General features: G+C 38.8%; 1 protein-coding gene across 7 annotated transcripts in view; it reads right to left on the reverse strand.

The window, feature by feature from the left end:
• Positions 1-22541, reverse strand: part of ZZZ3 (zinc finger ZZ-type containing 3) — a 50393-nt gene extending 27852 nt beyond the window's left edge. For 2 of the 7 annotated variants that reach the window (XM_034437028.3, XM_087889843.1), the window contains exons 1-2: positions 22350-22541; positions 8090-8240 (exon numbers count right to left, since the gene is read on the reverse strand). The gene's annotated coding sequence lies outside the window, so the exon portion shown is untranslated. Of the gene's footprint in view, positions 1-8089; positions 8241-21841; positions 22036-22246; positions 22280-22349 lie in introns of those variants that run through there. The other 5 variants (XM_087889846.1, XM_087889844.1, XM_087889848.1 and 2 more) reach the window with 5 other exon arrangements.
• Positions 22542-22934: the final 393 nt, after the last annotated feature.

Genomic DNA, 22934 nt, shown 5'->3' on the forward strand with positions numbered 1-22934 from the left:
AGAAAAGTGTTAGCTGAAGCTAGAATCAATTAATAATGTGAAGGTTTAATGAATACTAAATACTATTCACAAAATATAATGCATATGAACTGAGAGAGGGTGGGTGAATCTTTGTGTAAGTGTGTGTGTGTGAGAGAGAAGGGGGGGAGAGAGGGAGGGAGATAGAGACTGCATATCTAACTATACACCAACTTGTTTAAGATGTTAATATCATGATTTTCTTATTGAGTTAATTTTGCTGCTCAAAACCAGTTGTCCAGTTAACATTTTCAATTATCATTACATCAGAAGATGCAACATAAAAAGATGCAGGCAAAGTCATCAAATTTTTTAGTTCCCAATAGTGGCATCAGTTCTATGCAGCCAGTGTTGTTCCCCGGACAATCCAGGGGTACAATAGCTAACTCCAGGGTAATCAGTGATAGAAACTGGAGCTTCTTTGTGAAACTAAGCTACAGCTTTATAAAATTATAAACCTTAAATATATGTAGTCTTGTTATTCAGCTACTAACAAATACATTGAGAAAAGGTCCAAGCACAAACTGTTTAAGACAGAAAACAACCAAAGGTCAAGGATTGAGGCGAACAGATCTTCCACAGTAAGTATCTATCAATCAATATTTAGATAAGCAGGAACCAGCACTGGATAAACAAGACCAATCAAAGAAGACACAATAAACTAATCAAAATTGTTAGGATAGTCTATCACAGAGGTCGGCAACCCGCGGCTCTGGAGCCGCATGTGGTTCTTTGATCCCTCTGCTGCGGCTCCCTGCCGAACTAGTAAAATTTCTGCAGTTCGGCAAACTGGCTGATCCCTCCACTGGCTGGCCCCACACTTCTCTCCTCCCTTCCCAGTTATTCCTCGCCTGGCCTGAGAAGGTAAGGGCAACGGCGGGGGAAGGAGAAGCTGCCGGGGCTGATTCTCCTGTGCCTCATCTCTTGCTGGTCTTGTGGGTGCTTCTTCTGGCCCTTGTTGGTGCTAGGCATGCCTTGGTTACTCGGGGAGATGGGCAACCTGCTCTTTGCCCTGAGACACTGGCCTGACCCAGCTGCGGCTGATGCCAGCCTCGCTAACACAAGAACTGGCAGGGTGAGAATGGGATCTGGAAGGAAGAGGCGATGGAAAGGGTGACGGGCCCCCGGTGCCCAGCCATGGCTTTAAACCTCTCATGGGGGACTTTCGCTGCCCGAAGGACACTTTTCAATCAACGCCGCTAGTGGCACCACTCCGATGGAGGAGTAAAAAAGCTCAGGGCAGAGAGACATAGAGAGAGAGAGATAGAAAGGTGAACAACACATCTGAGGCCAGGTATGGCAAGAGGTGGCTGGGAGGGGAGGGGTGAGACAGGGCCAGGAGAGGCAAATAATTTAACAACTGGTTCTCTGTCCTAATGAATGGCTAGGTAGGCGTGGCTGGGGGGGTGTCATGTGACTGGGTGGGACTGAGTGACATTGAGTTGGCCGCACCCACCTAGTCAAACCAGTTGTTAAATTATTGGCTCCCGTTTTCTTTTCTCTGGGAAATGGGTCCAAATAGCTCTTTGGGTGTTTAAGGTTGCAGACCCCTGGTCTATCACATATAAAATGCCAACAAGCTCCATGCCTCCATCCACTGATTATGTTACCTAGGCTGGTAACAAAATGTCTACAGCAGGGGTGTCAAACTGGCGGCCCACGTGCCAGATGCGTCACACGCAGGCCACGCCACCCTAGCTCTGCAAATGAGAAAACCTCACAAAACATTACGTGACGGCAATGTGACCCGGGAAGTTTGGCACCCGTGGTCAACAGGAAGAGAAGATCGATCAAAAACCAAGAAACCAAGAAAAATGAATAATTAATGAACTGCCCACAACATTATCCCTTTTTTAAAAGTAATTGATCTCCTTCTGTATATATCAGCCATTCTTTCTTACACATTTTACCACACATATATAGACATGAGAGCCAGTTTGGTGTAGTGGTTAAGGCATAAAATGAGAAAAGGGGGAAAATGAATTCTAGTTCTGCCTTAGAGAGAGTGTGACCTTGGGCCAGCACTTTCTCTCAGCCCTAGGAAAGGTCCAAAGGCAAACCACTTCTGAAAAACCTTTCCAAGAAAACTGTAGAGACTTGTCCAGACAAGAAAAATGTATACATAATACATATATTCCAATACTGCCTTCTACAAGAAACAATTAAAAAATTAGAAATATAAACAATAAAATGGGATGGAGATGGGGTGAGAAGTAACAGCATTAGGAAAGGAAAAGAAGGGGTAACAAAAGCAGATGAAGGTAAGATATGAAAAACAAGGCACATAGGAAGAGCAGAAGTGGGGGAAGGAGAGAGAGATAAAGATCCAGTTTAGGCATTATTAAATGATTAAAGCAAACAACTCCCAAGAAACAGCTGTTTTTAAGATAATTTTCAATGTTTTCTAAGCCAGGACCTGCTCAACAGGGTATTAAAGTCCTCAACTTCTATGAGGTATTAGGTAGGGGAATCAGTGCACTGTATATTCATGCACCAATTTTTATTTTCCAACTGAAATTAAATTTTAATTGAAAGGGATTATTTTGCTGTCCTTTTAGTACCGTTTTTAAATATATATGTTTAGCTTTTGCAAAATTCAAATTCATTAAGAAAGCTGGTACTTCTGTGAATGAATACAGGTAGTCTGTTTAGTGACTGCCTGATACAGTTACTTTTTGCAGTAATAAAAAGGAATGGAGAGCTCATGAGGTTAGGATGATAGGCTTACAATTGGTAGGCTCGCATTTTGAGACCTGGTTGCTGTTACGGGACGGGGTGAGCTCCCGTCACATGCTCCAGCTCCTGCTGAATCAGCAGTTCAAAAGTGGGCAACCATAAGTAGATGGATGGGTACCACCTTACTGGGCAATCTAATGGGGACATGAAAGGAACTCCAAATGGCGATGTTACCATTTAATCCTTTCAACCTGGAAGCACTTTGGTGCTCCTGACATGAATGTAATGGTAGTAGTAGTAGTAGTAATAAAAAAAATAACTTTGTGACCATTCCTTGCATTTAAGACCTTTGCTGATCTGTAAACAAATGCACAGGTGTGGTTTAACTTAGCAATTGCTTCACTGAATGGCAATATTGCCTAAACAACTGGACTACCTGTATAGACAAGTAACGATAATCCTCTGTACAGTTAACTGCATGTGTATCTTTTAAATTAACCTTATCCTCTAATCTATAAGGATAGAGGAAGTGTAAATAGTGGATGCAGAAGGCAGAGGGGAAAAAAACCTAAACAATTATAAATATTTGCTGCAAAGTTTTGGGACTATACAAATCTACTTCCTGTAGAATATTTAAACTATATAGCTGTTCAAAAATATTAGAGGAAAAAAAATGACATTTTCAACGGAATTTAAATAAAAAGGCAAATCACACATTTTTTAGAGGCAAATCCAAGGTTATTGCAAGGTAAGTAAGAAAATTTTGTTATTAAACTGTTTCTTGAGCTTAATACTTTACCTTCTACTTTCTTCCCTCCCCAAGTTTTGAAATTATAAGGATGCAAGCAAGCATGTACTTGTTCCTATTTGATGTAGAAAACTTACTAAATAGTAAATATATAAATAATGGAAATAGCACAAAGAAATAGATATTAAAAAGGAATTCCCATAATTTATCGAAATAATCTCAGTATCAGTCAAATAGTAAAGTTTGGGATATGCCATGCCAATAATATCTACAGCCCAATGTTTTTTTAAAGCATGAAGCACACTATGCATCCTGTTTATTGACACTGCTGTTCAAGAAATTTTTTAAAAAATTAATGAATTTTTCTTTTCAAGAGCATTTTGAAAGTTTAACATCACTAAAGCGCAGTAATATGCCCAAAGTGCAATCACCCTTTAATGTCTTTTTAAAGATAATTTTGTGGACTGCGTTTTGACTCTTGAGGAGCTTCCAAAGTGCCTTTAATTATTTTTAATTTAACCAGGCAACTAAAGGATATGTAATACTTACAAATTTGGTTATGGAACTATAGTGGCGATGCTGATTGGTGGATCTCAACAATTTCCTCTGGGTTTTATACACCTTGGTCCATTTCCCTGCTACATTTATATACCTATTTCATAATTACTGTTATTAACTCTTTGGTAACAGTAATCTTTGGATACCTTTACCTAGGTGTGCTACCCCTTAATCTTAGTGTATGAAAACAATAGCATCCCTGCAGCTTGTATGAAGATAAAATAAATAATACCACTTCTTTGCCCCAAAAGCTCTGAGACTAATTGAGCACACAAAGCATTTCAGATACAATCATACAATTTATTTATTTAATGTGTGTGTTGGTTATAAAGATCTTATCCTACAATCTTTGAAAAAATGTTATCTATATCTTGAGAAATAAGGAATCTTCCCCAGCAAACCTTTCCTCCTTGATTTTTTTATTCTTTTAAATTGCAACCTTAAATCAGAAGCTTAGGAGAGAAATGTTTCTTTCAATAGGTAATTTTTGCCTCAAACAAATGTACTTGGTTCAGTTATTCCTGGATTTCTTCCTTAATTTCTGAGCAATCCAGCTGCTGTTTTCTCTGTTTGTCTGGAGCATATCTGATAGCAGTGAGCCCAATGGGGTTCTTAAAGAGGTCCATCTGTTCATATGTTTTAACAACAACAACAAAAGCTAGATACAGAAACTATTTTAATGCTTACAGAATCTTATAGGCTCTATTGTGGCTGGAATTTGGGGGGGGGGAGATTGTCTGTTATCTTAGTTTCATCCTATGGCTTTGTTTTCTTTCCTATTATTGAGTCAGTGGGAGAGGTCAAAGTTGAGGCTTGACTATTGGGTGATTTCAAAATGATGGAGCGAGAACTAACAGTCTGCTTCTGTAATATCATAGGGGTAGGAGGGTCTTCTATGCACACATCAGGCTGTGCTCTATAACCCAATTTTCAGTTAAGAGATGGTTTTAGTAAACACATTTCCATCCGGCTCACGGAGGAGCTGTTATGTCCTTCTCCATTTCCCTCTGACCTGTTTGAGAGGGGATTGTACTCTCTGCTATAAAGTTCTCTCCCCTACATTGTCCTATAGGGGAGGGGTAGGCAATTAATTTGCCTAGGGAGCCAAATAAAAAACTGGGACTATTGTGGAGGGCCACTGCTGCCCCCACTGCCGCTGCCCTGCTCCCAAAACCACAGCTGCTCTGCTGCCCTCCCAACCCCCACTAATGCCACTGGCTGGACTGAGACTGCATGTGGGCCAGATGAGACCACAAGCCATAAAATGCCCAAGCCATAAAATACCCAAGTAACTGAGTATTACTTAAGTTGCCCATGGACAAGTTTTCATCCCTATGTCTGAACCTATCATTTCACTCAATTTCTATTTGTGGTACCAGTTGATGAGATGGTAGCATTTGCAGTCATGATGGTTTTGGTTGCTAGAATTATGTTGTTACTTGGTATTGTCTGACCACTTGGCCCCCCCCTTTCCAGAAAGCTCTCATCCTGCTTCTTGCCTGTATTGTTCAAGGATGTATGTCTACCACTTCTGAATGAGCAATTGTGGTGTTGGACTTGATGTTTGCAGCTTTCAAGAGAACTTTCATCTCCCTCCTCCAGCTCGGGGGGGGTGGGGAGGGGGGCAGCAATAACTGATTCTTTAACTTCCAAAAGTGGACTAAAGTCAGAATAGTTGAAAAACAGAACTATGTCAAGAACTTTATTTCAAGAACTATTTTAAAGTAACTATTTTATTATTTCTATTACAAATTCAATCAATATCATAGAGGAAAGATGCAATATAGTATCAACAATGTTATGATGGTAATATAGAACTAGCCAATTAAGTATTAAGTATCCGATCTAATTAGTGTAACGCAATAGGAATACATTACAGAAAAGTTAACTAAAGCAACATAATTAAACAAAGGGGACTGTTTGAACTAGTCTCAGTTTTCATGTACTTAAATTATAAAAAATGTAAATTTAACATTACATCTTAATTGTCCATTAAATTAAGTTGTTATAAAATAAAATGTGTTAAGTGTCCTCTAAGTTATTCACAAGCAACAAGATCTATGCCATGAAGTTATAAATTTGTTTGAATTCTGGAAAATATGTATTTATTATCAGCTGCATAAATAATCTAGCTATGGAAACTTGTAGCATAGAGTTCCCCAATGTTTCCAGCTTTGCAGACCGGCAGTGGGGGATGAGGGGATAGTTTTGCATGAGTAGTAGGCAAGCATGTGCGCACACAGCTCCATTTGCATGAGCGGCAAGCAGGCGTGCCTGTCGCTCACCCAAATGGAGAGTGCATGCAAGTACTTCCCCACTGCTTGTGCAAATGAGGCCTGGTTGCAATCCCCTCATTGCCCACTAGTGGGCCACAGCCCACAGGTTGGGAACCCCTGCTGTAGCAAAATATTCTCAAGACAAGTGATGCTGTGGTTTTTTTCCTTCAATGGTTAATAGATAATTGATATCTATATTCATCAGTCATCCTACTGCTCTATATTGTCTGGTCAGATTAAGGCAGGGGTGTCAAACTGGCAGCCCACAGGCCGAATGAGTCATGTGCAGGCCATGCCCACCCCAGCTCCGTGAATGGGAAAAACATCGCGAAACGTCACATGAAGGCAACGTGATGTGGCGAGTTTGACACCTGTGGATTAAGGCTTCAAGGAAAAATATACAAGGAAGAACTTAGTCACATGAAAACCACGATAGTCTTTTTAATTCAAATGTTTAAAATTGCAATATTTGTACAAATTTATATTTCTACTAAATAATTGTATTCAGATTTTTTTAAATAGATCAGATTCAACAAATAATTAGCAAAAAATAATTAACACTGTTTTTTATTTATGTAAAGTGACATGTAAAATCTGTAGCTTTCAGATTGGTTCATATGTTTCTATAATGTACTAAACAAGCAATTTTACTGGAATTGGCTTGAATATTTTGTAGGTTGTTTCTGGTATAGAAAAATACTTTTGGGTGAAATACAATTTTTTAAAAATGGTATTTTAAAATAACAAAATACAATATAATTACTTCCAACATTAGTAAAAGCAAAGAGATCACAAAAGTATATCCAATTTAGCCATTTAGCTAATTCAAAGACAAGCTGAGTTATAAACGATTGTACAGGGATTTCAGTCCTTTAATGAAGAAGACATGTCATTCTGAATAAACTGGAGAATTATGGCATGCATTCCATTCTTTTGTGCATATGTTCTCTGAGATAGAACTAAAGATAAATACTGTGTGATATTTAGTGAGGCTATATTCCAAATTCAAATGAACTCCAAGGCAAATCCAAGGCAAGTCAGAGCAGAATGTAATCAACTCAAGGGGAGCAGATATTTCTAACTGGCCTATACAACTTATTTTTTTCGAGGTTAGGCTGTGATATGAAAAACATGGAAGAGTAGATTCAATAGTTTTAGGATTCAGAGACAAAAGAAGTACACCACAAGATGATGATTGTTTCCAATTTATAAAGAGTTAGGACAAAAAGGACTGCTTAAATATCTGAGATGTGGATGCAGAAAATTCTTTAAATGTAGATTTCTACTGAAACGTCTACATTGGACGAACAGATTTTTTTAAAAAGGGCTTGGTGACATTGCCAATTATATTTACAATGTAAGAATAGAACACACAAGTACATTATAGAAGGTGGTAAAGGAGAAGAAGGAATCCTGTAGCAAGAATAAAGGTTCCAGGATGAATCAGATCAAACAATATCCTGAGCAATACAATATGGAGCAGCATGGTAATAAAACTTAAACACAGACTCTAGAAAGTCATGCAACTCTGCTAGATAGAAATATTTCTATATCTTTAAAATAGGTAGCCTTAAGATACATACAGTATCATTCCATTGGGAGTAGACTGACAGAAAATGTCAGTAATGAAAGGAATAAAATAAACAAAACATGGACAAAAATAAGTTACCAAAAATATCCCACTGATTCATTAATATTATTCTATGATGAAAAGTGTGATGTTTAGAAAGTCATTAGAATAACAATTTTTAAGATTGAATGATACAAAAAGAAACAATATAATTTTGTGCAAATATGTTAAAATGGTTCCTACCATTGCAAAATGAATGGAATATGAATGCTTTTTCTTGAATCTGAGGAATTCCAATGTTGCTCCGCTAATCTTATTAGTCATCACTCTTCAAGTCCATGATGCATTCCATGCATTTTATCTGATCATTTTTATGTTTCCTTTAATATTGAAACTGTACAGAAAAGACAACAGAATTATGAAAAGTGAGTAAATAATATAAGGCCACTCATAAGTACTTCTTAAAGAAACTACTGCTTAAACTGAATTCTGAATATTTTCTCACATTTATACCATCTCTTTAAAAATAGCCTCAAAAGAAAATGCCAGTTTCTTAAGACACTTTGAAATACGTGACCATAAAACAGAATTGACAGACTTAACCTTTACTTACTGCCTATTAAGTATGTTCCAAAGCACAAATGTACTGTATAAAAATGCACTACAGAACTGTGTACATGCTAAATGACCAAAAACATTGAATTATGCTCGATTGAATAAAAGCTCTAGGTAGTCCCAAATTAGTAAAGTTCAAATGTTTTAGGAAATGTTAAAAATGCATAATGACCACATTTTTCTTCTTTGACAATTTCAATAATTTTACTCCAATTGCCATTTTTTTGATTAAACAGTTGTCACAGACAGACAAAAATACATTTAGATTCCCTTAATATATACAGAAAAGTATCCTAGATGGCTTGGTAATAGTACCACCACAGTAACTATTCTGAGAAATCCTTGTGACAAAGATAGTTTAATTTTCAATGTCATACGTATTGTGCACAACTTTGATTTTGGAAGCTTTGATATCAGATTATTTGTTGTTCTCTCCAAAGAATGTATTATCCATGCAATGTATCTTTTTTAAAAAAACCATACCCTTTCAAATATTTACATTGCACCAAAATGAAAGGGAATTATTTCAATTACACCCTGAGCCAATTTGCAATCCTCCAGATATCCACAACTCCTACTTATTCCAAATCAAATCCAGCAAAATAGCTAGGAAGTTGGATATTGTAGTTAATACCACATAGAAGGCTCTTAATTGGAGTATAAGTATATATGTTCACACCATGGTTGCATTTCTATAGGAGAAATAAATTAATACAGATCAATTCATATTACAGGTAGTCCTTGCTTAGCGACCACCCATTCAGTGACCAAAGTTACAACGGTGCTATGTGTAGGGGTCTTCAAAGTTGCAGCCATTAGTGTCCCTGTGGTGAGGCATTGCTAAATGAGGCCTATGTGTACTTATATAACCACTGTTCATTAGCTAGCAATCTTCACAAATTCAACAGTAAATCAATTTATGACCAAATTTCATGTTCCTGACAACAAAAGTTCTTTGTGTGAAACTAATTAAGGGCTGGTCAGTTTCAGGAAGAAGGGCAGGGCGAGAAAATTCTAATCAACTAATTAAGGACCGGGCTTGTTAAATTGCAGTTAGCATTATTCCAGGAAAAACTACATTGGAGAAGAGCAGCTCAGGAATTCAGATACTGTAGTTTGTTTAAGCAATCTCTCTGTTCTGTGAAGGGACAAAAAAAAGGGAGGTGTCAGACATGGGACACTGTACAAGAGAACTTCATCTGAATGGTATGGAGCAACCAGTGATCTTCGAAGCATCTCTTTTGGTCATGTGATTACTTAACAATTCACTTAACAACCAAGTCGTTGGAATGGAATGTGGTCACTAAACGATAGAAGGGATACTGGAGATATGTACTTAACAAAATTACTTAGAAGTAACACAATGGAACTTATATGGGGTCATGCTTACTGAACCCAGCAAAATGTTATTGAGTTTTGTATTTCTTTACCTCATTCCTAATATAAAACTCCTCTAATCTTACCTCATCCCTTTTTTGTTTTTACTTATGGAAGAATAAAAAATACAAATGTATGCATGAAAGAAAGAAAGGCATGTTACACATAAACATAAGGCATTAACTAATTGTATAAATGGTTTCTTTACATCCTTCAATTTTAGTTTTTGTTTTGCAATAACCTCTGGCTAGTGTGTACATGTGTCTTAAAATACATGTATCTTTATAATGATGTCACATTTATTTGAGAAAAAACTCCAGGATTGGTTTCAATTAATTAGCAACTTTAAGAAGGAAAACTGGGCTTTCCCTCCCCCCCCCCAAAAAACCCACCCCAGTAATGATTGCTTTGATACTGCTTGTCAAATATACTGCTCAGTTCTTGATAGTATTTTTGGAATATATTCTAGCACAATTTTTATTATTAGTTTTTAATAACCTAATATTACTTAGTCTTATCTATTACAGTTAATATGCCCAAAATTCTAGTGACTAAAGAATTTGATTGTTCCGATCTTTGGAGTATACTGATAAATCACATATAAAGCAGAGTTCTACTTGAAATTCTCAGTAACCTCATCTGACCTGCAATATGCTGCATATTGATCAAGGTTTATAAACAGTAACATCTCAAACCGACAAAAATAAGTCCAGTTGCCAGGACTCAATTCTAGACATTTCTACCTGGATGATTGAGAATCTTCTTCATCAACATTTATAAACAGAACTTTTCTTTCACTAAGGCATACTGAAACATCAATTCATATTGCATGTAGTTTAGGTAGAAATCAGTGAGTACTTGCACATTCTATTAACTCATATTTTCTAAGCATGATTTGTTAATTAAGCCACAAGTGGCTGCTTTGAACAATATACAAAGCCATAAATAATATTTTATAAATCATAAGATCTGGGGTCACATACTACATGGATCCCCAACCCCCGGGTCGCAGCTCACTACCAAGCCATGGCCCATTCAAAACCGGGCTGTACAAGCAGCTGGTTGGCGCACACGTGTGCACAGCTTGACATGCACAAGCAGTGGGCCAATGCGCACAAGTTGCTCAACTTGCACATGCCAGCCACCGCTTGCACAGGCTGGTTCCCCTCTCTTCCCCTGCTGGGCTGCCAAGCCGTAAAGATTGGGGACCGCTGACATACTGCATCATGCCAAAAAGTAACCAACTGCCTTGTGCTTAATTTATGAACCCAGCCAGTACATCACTTGAAATGATGCCATTGCAACCATTATAGATGTAATAGAAACACTAAGCTAAAGGGAAAACAGATCTTTATATTCAGTTCAAGCTACTGTAAACTAACGTTGTTTTTAGATAATTATCCTTTAAAATAGCTCATATCTGTTTTAAAGAAAATAAACATAGACTCGGTTGTGAAGCTTAAAATACTAAAAAAAAATACAAGGAAGGGATAGTGAAGAGAAACAGTGGAGGCAATGGAGAAAAACTTTTCAAGACTACAAGTAGTTCTTACAAACTGTCACAATTATGATCAGCCCACCCAAAAGCTATTTATGATCCTGTTTTGACATTCTGACATCCAGGATACTCCCGTGATCATGTGACTGCATTTTGGGTGCTTGGCAACTGGTCTGCATTTACAGCTGTTTGCAGTTCCCCATGGTCACATGGCTGATTTTATTTTTATTGCAAACAATGGATTCACTTAACAACCGTGCTGTTTGAACACCACTTTGTTAACACAAAAAAGGTTGCAAAATCGAGTCTAGTCACATGATAACCCACTGTGTGAGTGAATTTGTAGGTTCAATTAAGGTCCTAAATTGAGGACTACCTATAGTAGAGATGATGATCTTTAAACAATTTTATCTAGAATGGATCAAGTTGATACTTACTAGCTAAGGTTCTTACTTTAAATACTAACTACTTTTCCTTTTTTTTTCTTGAGAAGTGAGGTTAGGAGTCCCCCCGCCTTTTTTTTCCTAGTCCAAAACAGGCTAATATTAGGAGTCAGTATTCTGCCTTAATGGGGTTGAGGAAAGCTTTCTGTCAATGATCTCTGAAGGGCTCGGGACAGGGGGTGCTCCTCTGTCCTGGTCCTGTTAGATCTCTCAGCGGCTTTTGATACCATCGACCATGGTATCATGCTGCACCGGTTGGAAGAGTTGGGGGTGGGAGGCACTGTGTTGCGGTGGTTCTCCTCCTTTCTCTCTGACCGGTCGCAGTCTGTGTTGACAGGGGGACAGAGGTCGACCCCGAGGCCCCTCATATGTGGGGTGCCGCAAGGGTCGGTCCTCTCGCCTCTCCTGTTCAACATTTATGTGAAGCCGCTGGGCGAGATCATCCGTGGTTTCGGGGTGGAGTACCATCAGTACGCTGACGACACCCAGCTGTACATCTCCACCCCGGATCACCCCAACGATGCCCTTGAAGTGATGTCCCGGTGCCTGGAGGCCGTACGGATCTGGATGGGGAGGAACAGGCTCAGGCTCAACCCATCCAAGACTGAGTGGCTGTGGTTTCCGACGTCCCGATATAGTCAGTTGACGCCATCACTGACTATTGGGGGCGAATCATTGGCCCCCACGGAGAGGGCTCGCAACTTGGGCGTCCTCCTGGACTCACGGCTGTCTTTAGAAGAGCACTTGACGGCCGTGACCGGGAGGATTTTTCATCAGGTTCGCCTGATTCGCCAGTTGCGTCCCTTTCTGGATCGGGACTCTTTACGCACGGTCACTCATGCCCTTGTCACCTCCCGCCTGGACTATTGCAACGCTCTCTACATGGGGCTCCCCTTGAGGAGCACCCGGAGGCTCCAACTGGCGCAGAGTGCGGCCGCGCGGGTGGTAATGGGAGCGACATGGCGTTCCCATGTAACACCTCTCCTGCGCGAGCTGCACTGGCTCCCGGTGGTCTTCCGGGTGCGCTTCAAGGTTTTGGTTACCACCTTTAAAGCGCTCCATGGCTTAGGACCCGGGTACTTGCGGGACCGCCTACTACCACCAATAGCCTCCCACCGGCCGGTACGCTCCCATAGAGAGGGGCTCCTCCGGGTGCCGTCAGCCAAACAATGCCGACTGGCGGCCCCCAGGGGGAGAGCCTTCTCTGTGGGGGCACCTACTATCTGGAACGAGCTCCCCCCAGAGATACGGAGGATCCCGGATCTGCGCACCTTCCGCCGCGCCTTAAAGACCTTACTATTTCACCAGGCCGGCCTGGCCTAATTTTCCCCCTCTTTTATAAAAGATTTTTAAAATTTTAAATATTTTAAATATTTTAAATATTTTTTAGTATTTATATATTCAATTTTAAATTGGTTTTAAAAGTTTGGGGTTTTAAATTTGTCGGGGCCAAAATTATTTAATTTGATTTTATTCTATTTTTTAAATTTTGTATTGTATGTGTTTTTATTGTTTGGCTGTGCACCGCCCTGAGTCCTTCGGGAGTAGGGCGGTATAGAAATCTAATAAATAAATAAAATAAATAAATAAATAAAAATGCTATTTTCTTTGGCTGAAAGGGTTTTCTCTATTTCCTATGATATTCTTCAAGAAAGGTCTGGCCATAGTGTCTGAATTGACATTGTTTCTTTTCAAATTGACAAAGCCTACCTTTCAGCTCTTCAGTGCTGGCATAGGGGAAAGCAAGTTAACTTGAGACTTCTAACAGCTCTTTTTTGTTTCTATGTGCTGCATTAAACACAAACGTAAATACAAGAAGACTATGCCAAACCAATTTTGGAATGGAATGGAATAGCCGAGTTGGAAGGGACCTTGGAGGTCTTGTAGTCCAACCCCTTGCTGAGGCAGGAAACCCTAAATAATTTCAGACAAATGGTTGTCTAAGCTCCTCTTAAAAATTTTCAGTGTTTTGTATTGTTATAAAAAAAAAATCAACAAGGGTATATTCCTGTAATCAGAAGTTGAGCTTGACCACCTTTACAAAAAAGTGGTCAATGATTAGGTTTCCAAAGGTATACATGATTAATGAAGAATCAGATGATTATTTAGTACTGAGGGAATCGATGGAATTGATCATCAAATTCACAGTTCAAGTAAAAGTGTACCATGGTAATTCATTTGAAACTATGCTGAATTTTCAGGTAAAACGAGCTATTTAAAACCATTTGATAAATGATTTTAAAATGGAAGCGCAACTTTTAAAATAGCTTTGCATGAAATTAAGCACTACTTTCTAACAGTTTCATTCTTATCAAGTTTTTAAGACTTAAAAGTTACAATTTGTCAAAATTCATTGTGTAGATGTTAGCCTTACACATATCTTAATTGTTTATATATTTACACAATAAACTGAGGCTAATCCTGATCATATGTAAAAAGGACTTTTATTAGCAAAAGTAATATAATGTAATTCATTACATTACTTATTGCAATATAAATGTAATAAGCCAAATTAATGTTTACATCTTTTTATTTCTCATTCGTAGGAATATATAAACTATGAATAAACTAGATACCCCTACCCTATTTACTCAGAAAAATTCTATTATATTGTTACTTCTCAACCACATTTGCCCAGTGTTTTATCAGAATACATACAGTATATGCTATAGTGCACTGCAAGATCAACTTTGCATGCAGGATCTTAATTATATCCACAATCAATCATCACAATGTTATTTAAAAGAAATTACTAGGGTAAACAATACATTCATTATTGTGGACTGTACACTTTTGCAAGTATGATCTATCTTTAAGATCTATTTTCATTAAATAAGAGACTGACTGGTATATCTTGTTGCTTATGAACTATGGTATTAATTTTTTAAAATTTTATTTTCAATTATTTTTCATTTGTTTGGAATTCTTATAATGGATTTTTCTTTAAGTTTTGTCTAGAAACCCAAGTGAGGACTACTAAGATTTCATCTACAGTGGATATAGAAAGTGTACACACCCTTGTTAAAATGTCAGGTTTTTTGAGATGTAAAAAATTAATTAAAATGACTCTGATCAAGCCCATATAAAATTCAGTTGTTCTAGTAGAATTTTTCTGAATTTATTTCTGAATTTACTCATGTTACAGCAAAAGTCATGGTCTGCAAACAGTTTAAAAAGCATCCAAGAGATCTCATTGTTGGAAGGTATCCATCAGAGAAGGGTACAAAATTTTTTCAAAGGCACTGGATATACCATGGAATGCAGTGAAAACAGTCATCATCTTCAAGGACAGAAAATATGAGAAAATAGTGACTTTACCAAGAACTGGTTGTCTCTCCCAAATTGATGAAGCAACAAGAAGTCTGGTGAGAGGCTGCCAAGAAGCCTATAGCCACATTAAAAGAGCTGCGGGAATTTCTGGCAAGTACTGATTGTGTTCTACATGTGACACTAATCTTGTACTTCTAGGCTGTGGGGTAGGGTGGCAAGACGGATGCCTTTTTTTACAAAGAAAAACATCCAGGCCCAGCTACGTTTTGCAAAAAGCTAGACAAAAGCTTTTGAAAAAGTATGTTATGGTTTGGTGAGACCAAGGTGGAACTTTTAGGCCCTATTTCCATATTTAGGCCATATATGTTGGCCATAATTCCAAAAAGTATGTTTGGCACAAAAACAACGCTGCACATCACCAGACGTATACCATACCCACAGTGAAGCATGGTGGTGGCAGCAATATGCTTTGGGGCTGCTTTTCTTCAGCTGGAACTGGGGCTTTAGTTAAGGTAGACAGAATTATGAACAGTTCCAAATATCAATTTTGGCATAAAACCTTCAGTACTCTACTAAAATGCTGAAAATGAAGAGGAATATCATCTTTCAAGATGACAACAACCGAAAGCATACATCCAAATCAAGAAAAAAATGGCTTCACCAGAAGAAGATCAAACTTTTGCAATGGCCCAGTGAAAGCCCGCAGTCCAGGCCTGAAAATCTCTGGGATGACCTGAAGAAGACTGTGCACAGGAGATGCCCTCACTATCTGACATATTTGGAGTACCTTTGCGAGGAAGAACGGGCAAGGATTCTCAAGGCAAGATGTGCCATGTTGATAGGCTCCTATTCCAAAAGACTGAACGCTGTCATAAAATCAAAAGGTGTTTCAATGAAGTATTAGTTTAAGGGTGTGCATCTTTATGCAACCATGTTATTTTAAGTTTTTTTTATTATTCCCCCCTCCCCAAAAAAGATTGCAATTTGATTTTTTTGTTGTTGAATAGTATAGCTTATATATTAAAGATGGAAAAAAAACATGAAATCTTCATCTGATTGTTTTACATCTCAAAAACCTGCATTTTACTGGGTTTACCAGGCATTTCACCATTAATATAACGTATAAGCTATAGACTTTCTACATCCACTGTAATTCCAATATAGTGGTATTGAAGTTGTATAATTTACTACATTAAAATACATTGTGGATTTTTATGTCCATGTTTTGTAGAACAGGAAATAAAGCCAACAATGAATAGATTTGGAAAACAATTGTGTTTGATGTTCACAAAGAATGGAAAAATATGTTTTGGACATATGACAACTGAACAAAAATAAATGACAACAGAAGCAGCTAAGGCAGAAAGCAGTGGCTGTATATGGGAAACAAAATTTAAGAAAGCAGGTTAAAGGAAAGTAGAAGGTTGAGACATTTTAGAACAAATGGCTGAAGAAGAAAAAAACAGAATAAAAAATATGGAATAGGAAGTAAAAATACATATAGATTTGCTTGCTAAAAAGCATGGAGAAACGGGTAGACCTTGACTTATGACTGGATGCTTAGCAACCATTCAAAGTTATGATAGACCCCCCTCCCCAAAAAGGTACTTAAGATCGGGTTCCAAAGTTCCAGCAGCACCCCCCTACATTTATGCCCATTTGTACTGTCCTGTGGTCACATGATCATGATTTATGACATTTTTGCCAAAAACTAGCATTCACTTCTGGGTTTTGGCAAAAATACTCCAGAGTGAACAGTGGGTTCACTTAACAACCACAGATTCACTTAACAAGGATGGTAATTAGCCTTAATGACCACAGCAGAAAGAGGTTGTAAAATTGGGTCTGTCATGGTTTTAAGTCAAGGATTATCTTTTCAACAGAAAACAGAAGCAATAATAAAAGCTTCAGGTGAGATGTCAGAAGAAACTAAATGACTGCTGTTAAGAAAGGGGAATGCCAGGAAAAAAGACAGAACAGTCAAGTACAGTAGTTATTGAGGATACAGAAAATAGTACAAAATAGGAGCATGAGTTTGAAGGAGAGAAAAAAAAGATTTCTTGTAAGGAGAAGCATTACATTTAATACTAAAAGAAATTATTTCTCCAGATAATGTCAAGCAATCACATTAAGTATAAATGGAAGAAAAAGGTCAAATTGGTAAAATAAGATGATGATGAAAAGGACATTGAAATAAGAAAAAAAAAACCCACATAATTTAAAGGCTATTTAAAAAGTACAAGATTGGATGAATCAGTCCTAAAACCTACTCTAGTAAAAAATCATTTTTCCTATTTTTTCCCATGAGACTGAAAAAGTAATTTTTACAATTCCACAATGGACAAAAACTAATTCCATTTCAGGTATTTCAATTTTACTTGGAAAAATGAATATGGGGAGAATTTCAATATGGAGACAAGGAAATTAGGAAATCTAAACAAGAAGCAGCTATTCATGGTGATGGTTGTGTAAAATTGGAAGAAAGAAAAAGAAAAAGAAAAGAAAAAGCAACAGCTAGTACAGCAACACAAATAACTGGTAGGAAATAAAATTGTGATAGCTGATTGTTTACCAAGACAGGATATATAAAAGGAATGTATTTTGTGATGGGGGAAAATTCCATTTTTCTTAAATCTTTTATCCTGCAAGGATAGCAGAGATAAGCTTTCATTATAAATACGTGATGAAATGATAGACTATTATTATAGCTGGGCAATTCTTGTAAGACAAAGGTAGAATGTTGAGTCAGTTTGAAGAGTGAGGGAGAGAAGACAGAACAGATGACAACCAGAAGACGAGAAATAACTGATATATATAAAAGGAATGGAAATACTGACATCCATTGTGACAATCATTCTATAGTTCAGTAATTCTGTTGTAAAATTAAGACATTTTGTTGATGTACCCTTAAAGATAACAAATCATTTGGAACTGGGTGGCACCAAAATCAAATTAAATAAATACATTTCCAACACTATTTGATAATACATTGCAACCATTACATAAAATACAGCTGGCCTCACCCTGACCATGTTAAAAAAATTTAGCTCTTCCTCTAGGCTTTGATAGTGGGTGTTGTATTTTTCAGTAATTGTTTTTTTTTCTGCTGGCATTTGTTTTTAATTGTACTTTATTTACTGTATAGCACCAAGATTTATTGTTGAATGACTATGTACATTTTTAAATAAATATTCATAATTAATTGGTGTTGTATGGCTGTCAGGAGTCTTTATTAGAATATGATGGCCTTTTAAATTTGACAAATGAAATTTATATAAATTTCACCTCTGAAAAATGAGTCAGAAATAGAAGCATTCTATCCAGTCTTCGGGCTGTTTCTATGTTACCAGATAGAAAAAAGTCTATAAGAAAGGAGATAACCTTGGGATTTTTAGGTTGGTATTATCATTTTTGGGTGGTGGTATCAAGTAGGAAATACAATTATTTATCCCTCAAATAAATAAGAGAATGAATTATGCAACTACTGATCAAATAAATCAAGTTTTTCCAAACCTGCTGAATTACCAGTTCAGTTCAGTTAAATATGCATAAATAAAAAATCAGGCAGAATTCAATGAACTTTTTTTAATGAAACTCTTCCAGGCTTATACCTTCCCAATCTGTTCTAAATTTCTGAATGTGGAAGATGTGACAGGCGCTCTAAGAGGAAAAAGAATAAAGCTCTGTTACCCAAACTGACTTCTGCTTGCATAAAGTTGGATTCAGCTCTATAATTAATTCAAAACCACCTTTATTTATTATACGGACAACTTTCATACTGCCTACTCATAATGCTTGTAAGGGAATTAAATCTATACACTCATTCGGAAATACTGTGTTTCCCCAAAAATAAGACCCTGTCTTTATATTTTTTTGAACTCTAAAATAAGCACTTGTCCTTATTGCCATGCGCTCAAAAGCCCGATTGGGCTTATTATCAGGGGATGTCTTATTTTGGGGAAAACAGGGTATTAAAATTTGTCTTTCATGATAAAAAGGACTTCTCTTATGACCTCCTGTAGATGTTTCCTAAGGGATATGGATCATACGTTTACTAGAACACCTCTCTCTTAGACTAGAATATTCTAAGGGGGGAAATTCTGTGTTGGTATTTTATAAAATGAAACACACACATGCATTCATTACTTATCATACTGCAATCAATAAAAAAAAGTTAAAGGAAATATCCAAAGCTCCCATGTGACATTTGAAATATTATAATATTGATTTTCCTGACTGTTGATATTAAGACTCTGGCAAGCATATCATTGATTAAATCTACTCAGAGCATACCTATTTGAGAATCAATTCCATTAATTTCAGTGTGACTTAGTTTTCAGTATGTGTATGGATGTAGTATGTCTATATATGTGTACATACACACACACACACAAGCTGTACAATTTAGCTGAGGGGAGGGGAACAGCAGCATCCCAATTCTATAACTTGTTGAACCAGCATGTAATTACTGAAGACAAAGCATTAATTGTGCTCTATCAGAGTAACATTTTATTTTATTCATTTATCTAACTTAAGGCCACCCAATTGCAAAAGGACTCTGAGCAGGTTACAAAATATCAAAGATATAACTGAAACCCTATTAAAAAACAACATAATGAAACACAACTGCCTGGACAAAATAATAATTTAAAAATATCAACAAGATTCCTAATCTCAAACTTTGGAGCAATATTCAATAAATTTAGAAAATGCTACAGAAAAATTAATGTTTCAACATTAATTTTCATTGTTTATTATTTAAACATTTCAAATGTTTAAATAGATCATTAAAACAATATTTACTTCAAGATAAAGTACAACAAATAAAATACATTTATGTTCTCCAGCAGTACCTCTGCATAACACAAGTGTTCATAAAAGAGATCAGTCCACATTTTTGTGTACAAGTTGCACAATGGAAATATGTTCTTAGTATGAAAGGGGAAGCAGTTTAACAGTCAATCCAATAATTAAGTGGATTTTTTAAAAAAAGAAACCTGAAGCTTTAATTATAGTACATGAATATATTGGTAACATTTGGCTGGATCTTTCCTATGGAAATGTAGAACAGGAAAAGAGGCTGTTGCCAAGAAAACATTATAGATATTTTCATGTAGACACCAAGAATCCAACTTGATCAGAAGGAAAATTCACCTTAGCAGAAAAAAGATACTTACCATATTACATCTTAATCTCACCCTCCCTATTCAATTCCATGAGATTTCTAAGGAATAATTTGTAATTGCACCCACACAATAACTTTGCATAATGCCTATTAAAAGCCTTAGCCGCCCTTTACATATTTACAACATATACCAAAATATTTTAAAATGTACTTATAAATACCAAAAGTAAAAAAAAAAATCAAGTGGGTTTTACTTTTAACAAAAAACCAAAATCTAGAAGTTCAAACTGAACAATTAAAACGTTTGGTTTGGAAATCCAAGTAAAACTACCTCTTTGAAACGAATTCATAATTCATATAAATAGGTGTCTCAAAAGGAACCTGTTTCATTTAGATGCATAGTCCACAAAAGACTACTAAGCAGGCAGGGTTTATGCTACATCATAAAATCTATTAAGACATCTTCACACAAGACTAGCAGCAAGCAGCAAAAATATGCCTTCAGACAATACAGGTAGTCCTCGACTTACAACCACAATGGAACCCAAAATCTATGTTGTTAAGAGATACATTTGTTAATTGAGTTTTGCCCCATTTTACAACATTTCTTGCCATAGCTGTTAAGTGAATAACTGCAGTTGATAAATTAGTAACCTGGTTATTAAGGAAATCTGGCTTCCCCATTGACTCTGCTTGTCAGATGGTCACAAAAGGGGATCGCGTGATCTTGGGACATAGCAACGGTCATAAATAGGAACCAGTTGCTAAGCATCTGAATTTTGATCACATTATTATGGGGATGCTGCGAAGGTCGTAACTCTGAAAAACGGTTATCAGTCATTTTTTTCAGCACCATTGTAACTCTGAACGGTCACAAAATGAACTACTGTAAGTCGAGGACTACATGTACTGATACGTAAAATCGAATGCACTTTATTAACGTGCTTGCCTTGGCTTCTTTTAAAGAATTGTCTATTTTGTTGTTTGAAAAAAGCTCCAGAGACAATTGCTGCAAGGCACAGTATTGCAGAATAAAGTCTTTGGTATACTTGGCAAGTAGCATAGGAAACTCATTAGGACTGCGAGCCACGGCTCTGGCAGAATAATTCTTTTAGTGGCGCTTTTTGTTGTATCGAGGTCATCTCCCCAATCCCACCAGGTTAATTCACTGACCAATCAATCAATCAATCAATCAATCAATGCAGCACGCATGGAATGCCACAGGCACTTCAGAAGTACCGTAGCAGCGAGAGGAACAGCGATGGTCCTGACAATTTTGCATCACTATTACTTGGGGGGCAGGCAGAGCTTTGAAGGCAAGAGCTGTACAAGCTCGAGACCCGAAGTACGAATTTAGGAGAAACTTCAGGGTGCAAAAGCCAGACGGCCGACAGGGGGCGCCACAGCACCATGTGGGGACGAGGCGCCGCAAAGCGGCGGGGCGCCGTGCGTTGCGGGGGGGGGGGAAGGGAGAAGCCCAACGAAGACGCGCAAAACTCTTTACCAGGTCAAACTCCCCGCAGTGTTCAGCCCCGCCCCACACGCGTCGACAGACTTAAGAGGCTGACGCTCAAGTAACATACACAGACACACAAGGCACACAGACCGCACCGCCCCCAGCCTCCCTCACCCCCCCCCCACCTCCCCGCGTCCCGGTTGCCCGTTACCATTATTACCCATCACGCCCAGCGCAGCGCCGCCATCCTGACTCCGGTCAGCTCCCACGGGAACGAGGGCTGACCTCGCGAGAACTCCCTTCTCCACCCGCCCACCCTCCTTTGAGCACTAACATGGCAGAAGCGGCGCGCACGTGTCCGTCGAGTCGCGGATACAACAAGCGCACCCCACCCCCCCGTAACGTGCTCGCCCGCGTACGGAGGAGTGGTCCGGGTCGAGGGGAGGGGAGGACGTTACCTGACGTCACACGCAGGCACCCCCCCCTCGACGTTCCCTTTCGGATTCGAACAGGCGCGCGAGTCGCGGCTTTCCCCCCCCTCCCTCCTTCTCGTCCTCCTCCCCCTCCTTCTCCGCACGCGCAGATCGCACGGGAATATAATCCTCCCGCCACTCGCCTGCTCTTCGCCCCCCCCACCACTGCCCGTCCTGCAATGAAACCCCATCCGGGTCCTTTTGCCCCCCTCCCCGCGGCCCTTAAGGAGGAGGGGGGGGGCTGACCTGGTTGCTGTGAGACCGAAAGCAGATCACGTCGGTGTCGAGGCGGACCTTTCTTTCTCTCGGTTCTTGGAGCCAGCCTGCCGTGCCACGCGTCAGCCTTTGGCCCCCCAACTACAGCGCCCGCTGGGCTCCCCTCAGCAGCAGCGGCGGCGGCGGCAGCTCCTCTTCCGCTTCCTCCCCCCCATATTCCCTGCGCAGCCCGCGGAAGGGGGGGGGGGACGCTCCCTGCAGCTCCGCCTGCTGGTTCACTGAGGAAGGTGACGGGGCCTCCCTGAAGAGGCCAGAGGGTTTGAGGAGGGACGGCGGGATCCTGCCATCCGGCTGCCCTGCTCCGCTTCTCTCCTCGGAGAACAGCCTCACGAGAACCAACCGGCCTGGAGAGCGCTGCAGGTCCGGTCCTTGCCCTGGCGGGAAGCGGAGGAACCGAAGTTCGGCTTTCTGCCGGCGAATTCTCGCTAAGTAAACATTCTTCCCCTTCACACACACACACACTTTTCAGATTTATATACTGCTGTAAATCAGCGGGCCTTAAAAGAGCCTTTTCTACTGGCTGGGAATAATGGGCCTGGATGGCTTTAGATTGAA

The sequence above is a fragment of the Pantherophis guttatus genome, chromosome 3, assembly GCF_059756535.1.
Source record: "Pantherophis guttatus breed Tessera chromosome 3, ASM5975653v1, whole genome shotgun sequence".
Lineage (NCBI taxonomy): Eukaryota > Metazoa > Chordata > Lepidosauria > Squamata > Colubridae > Pantherophis > Pantherophis guttatus.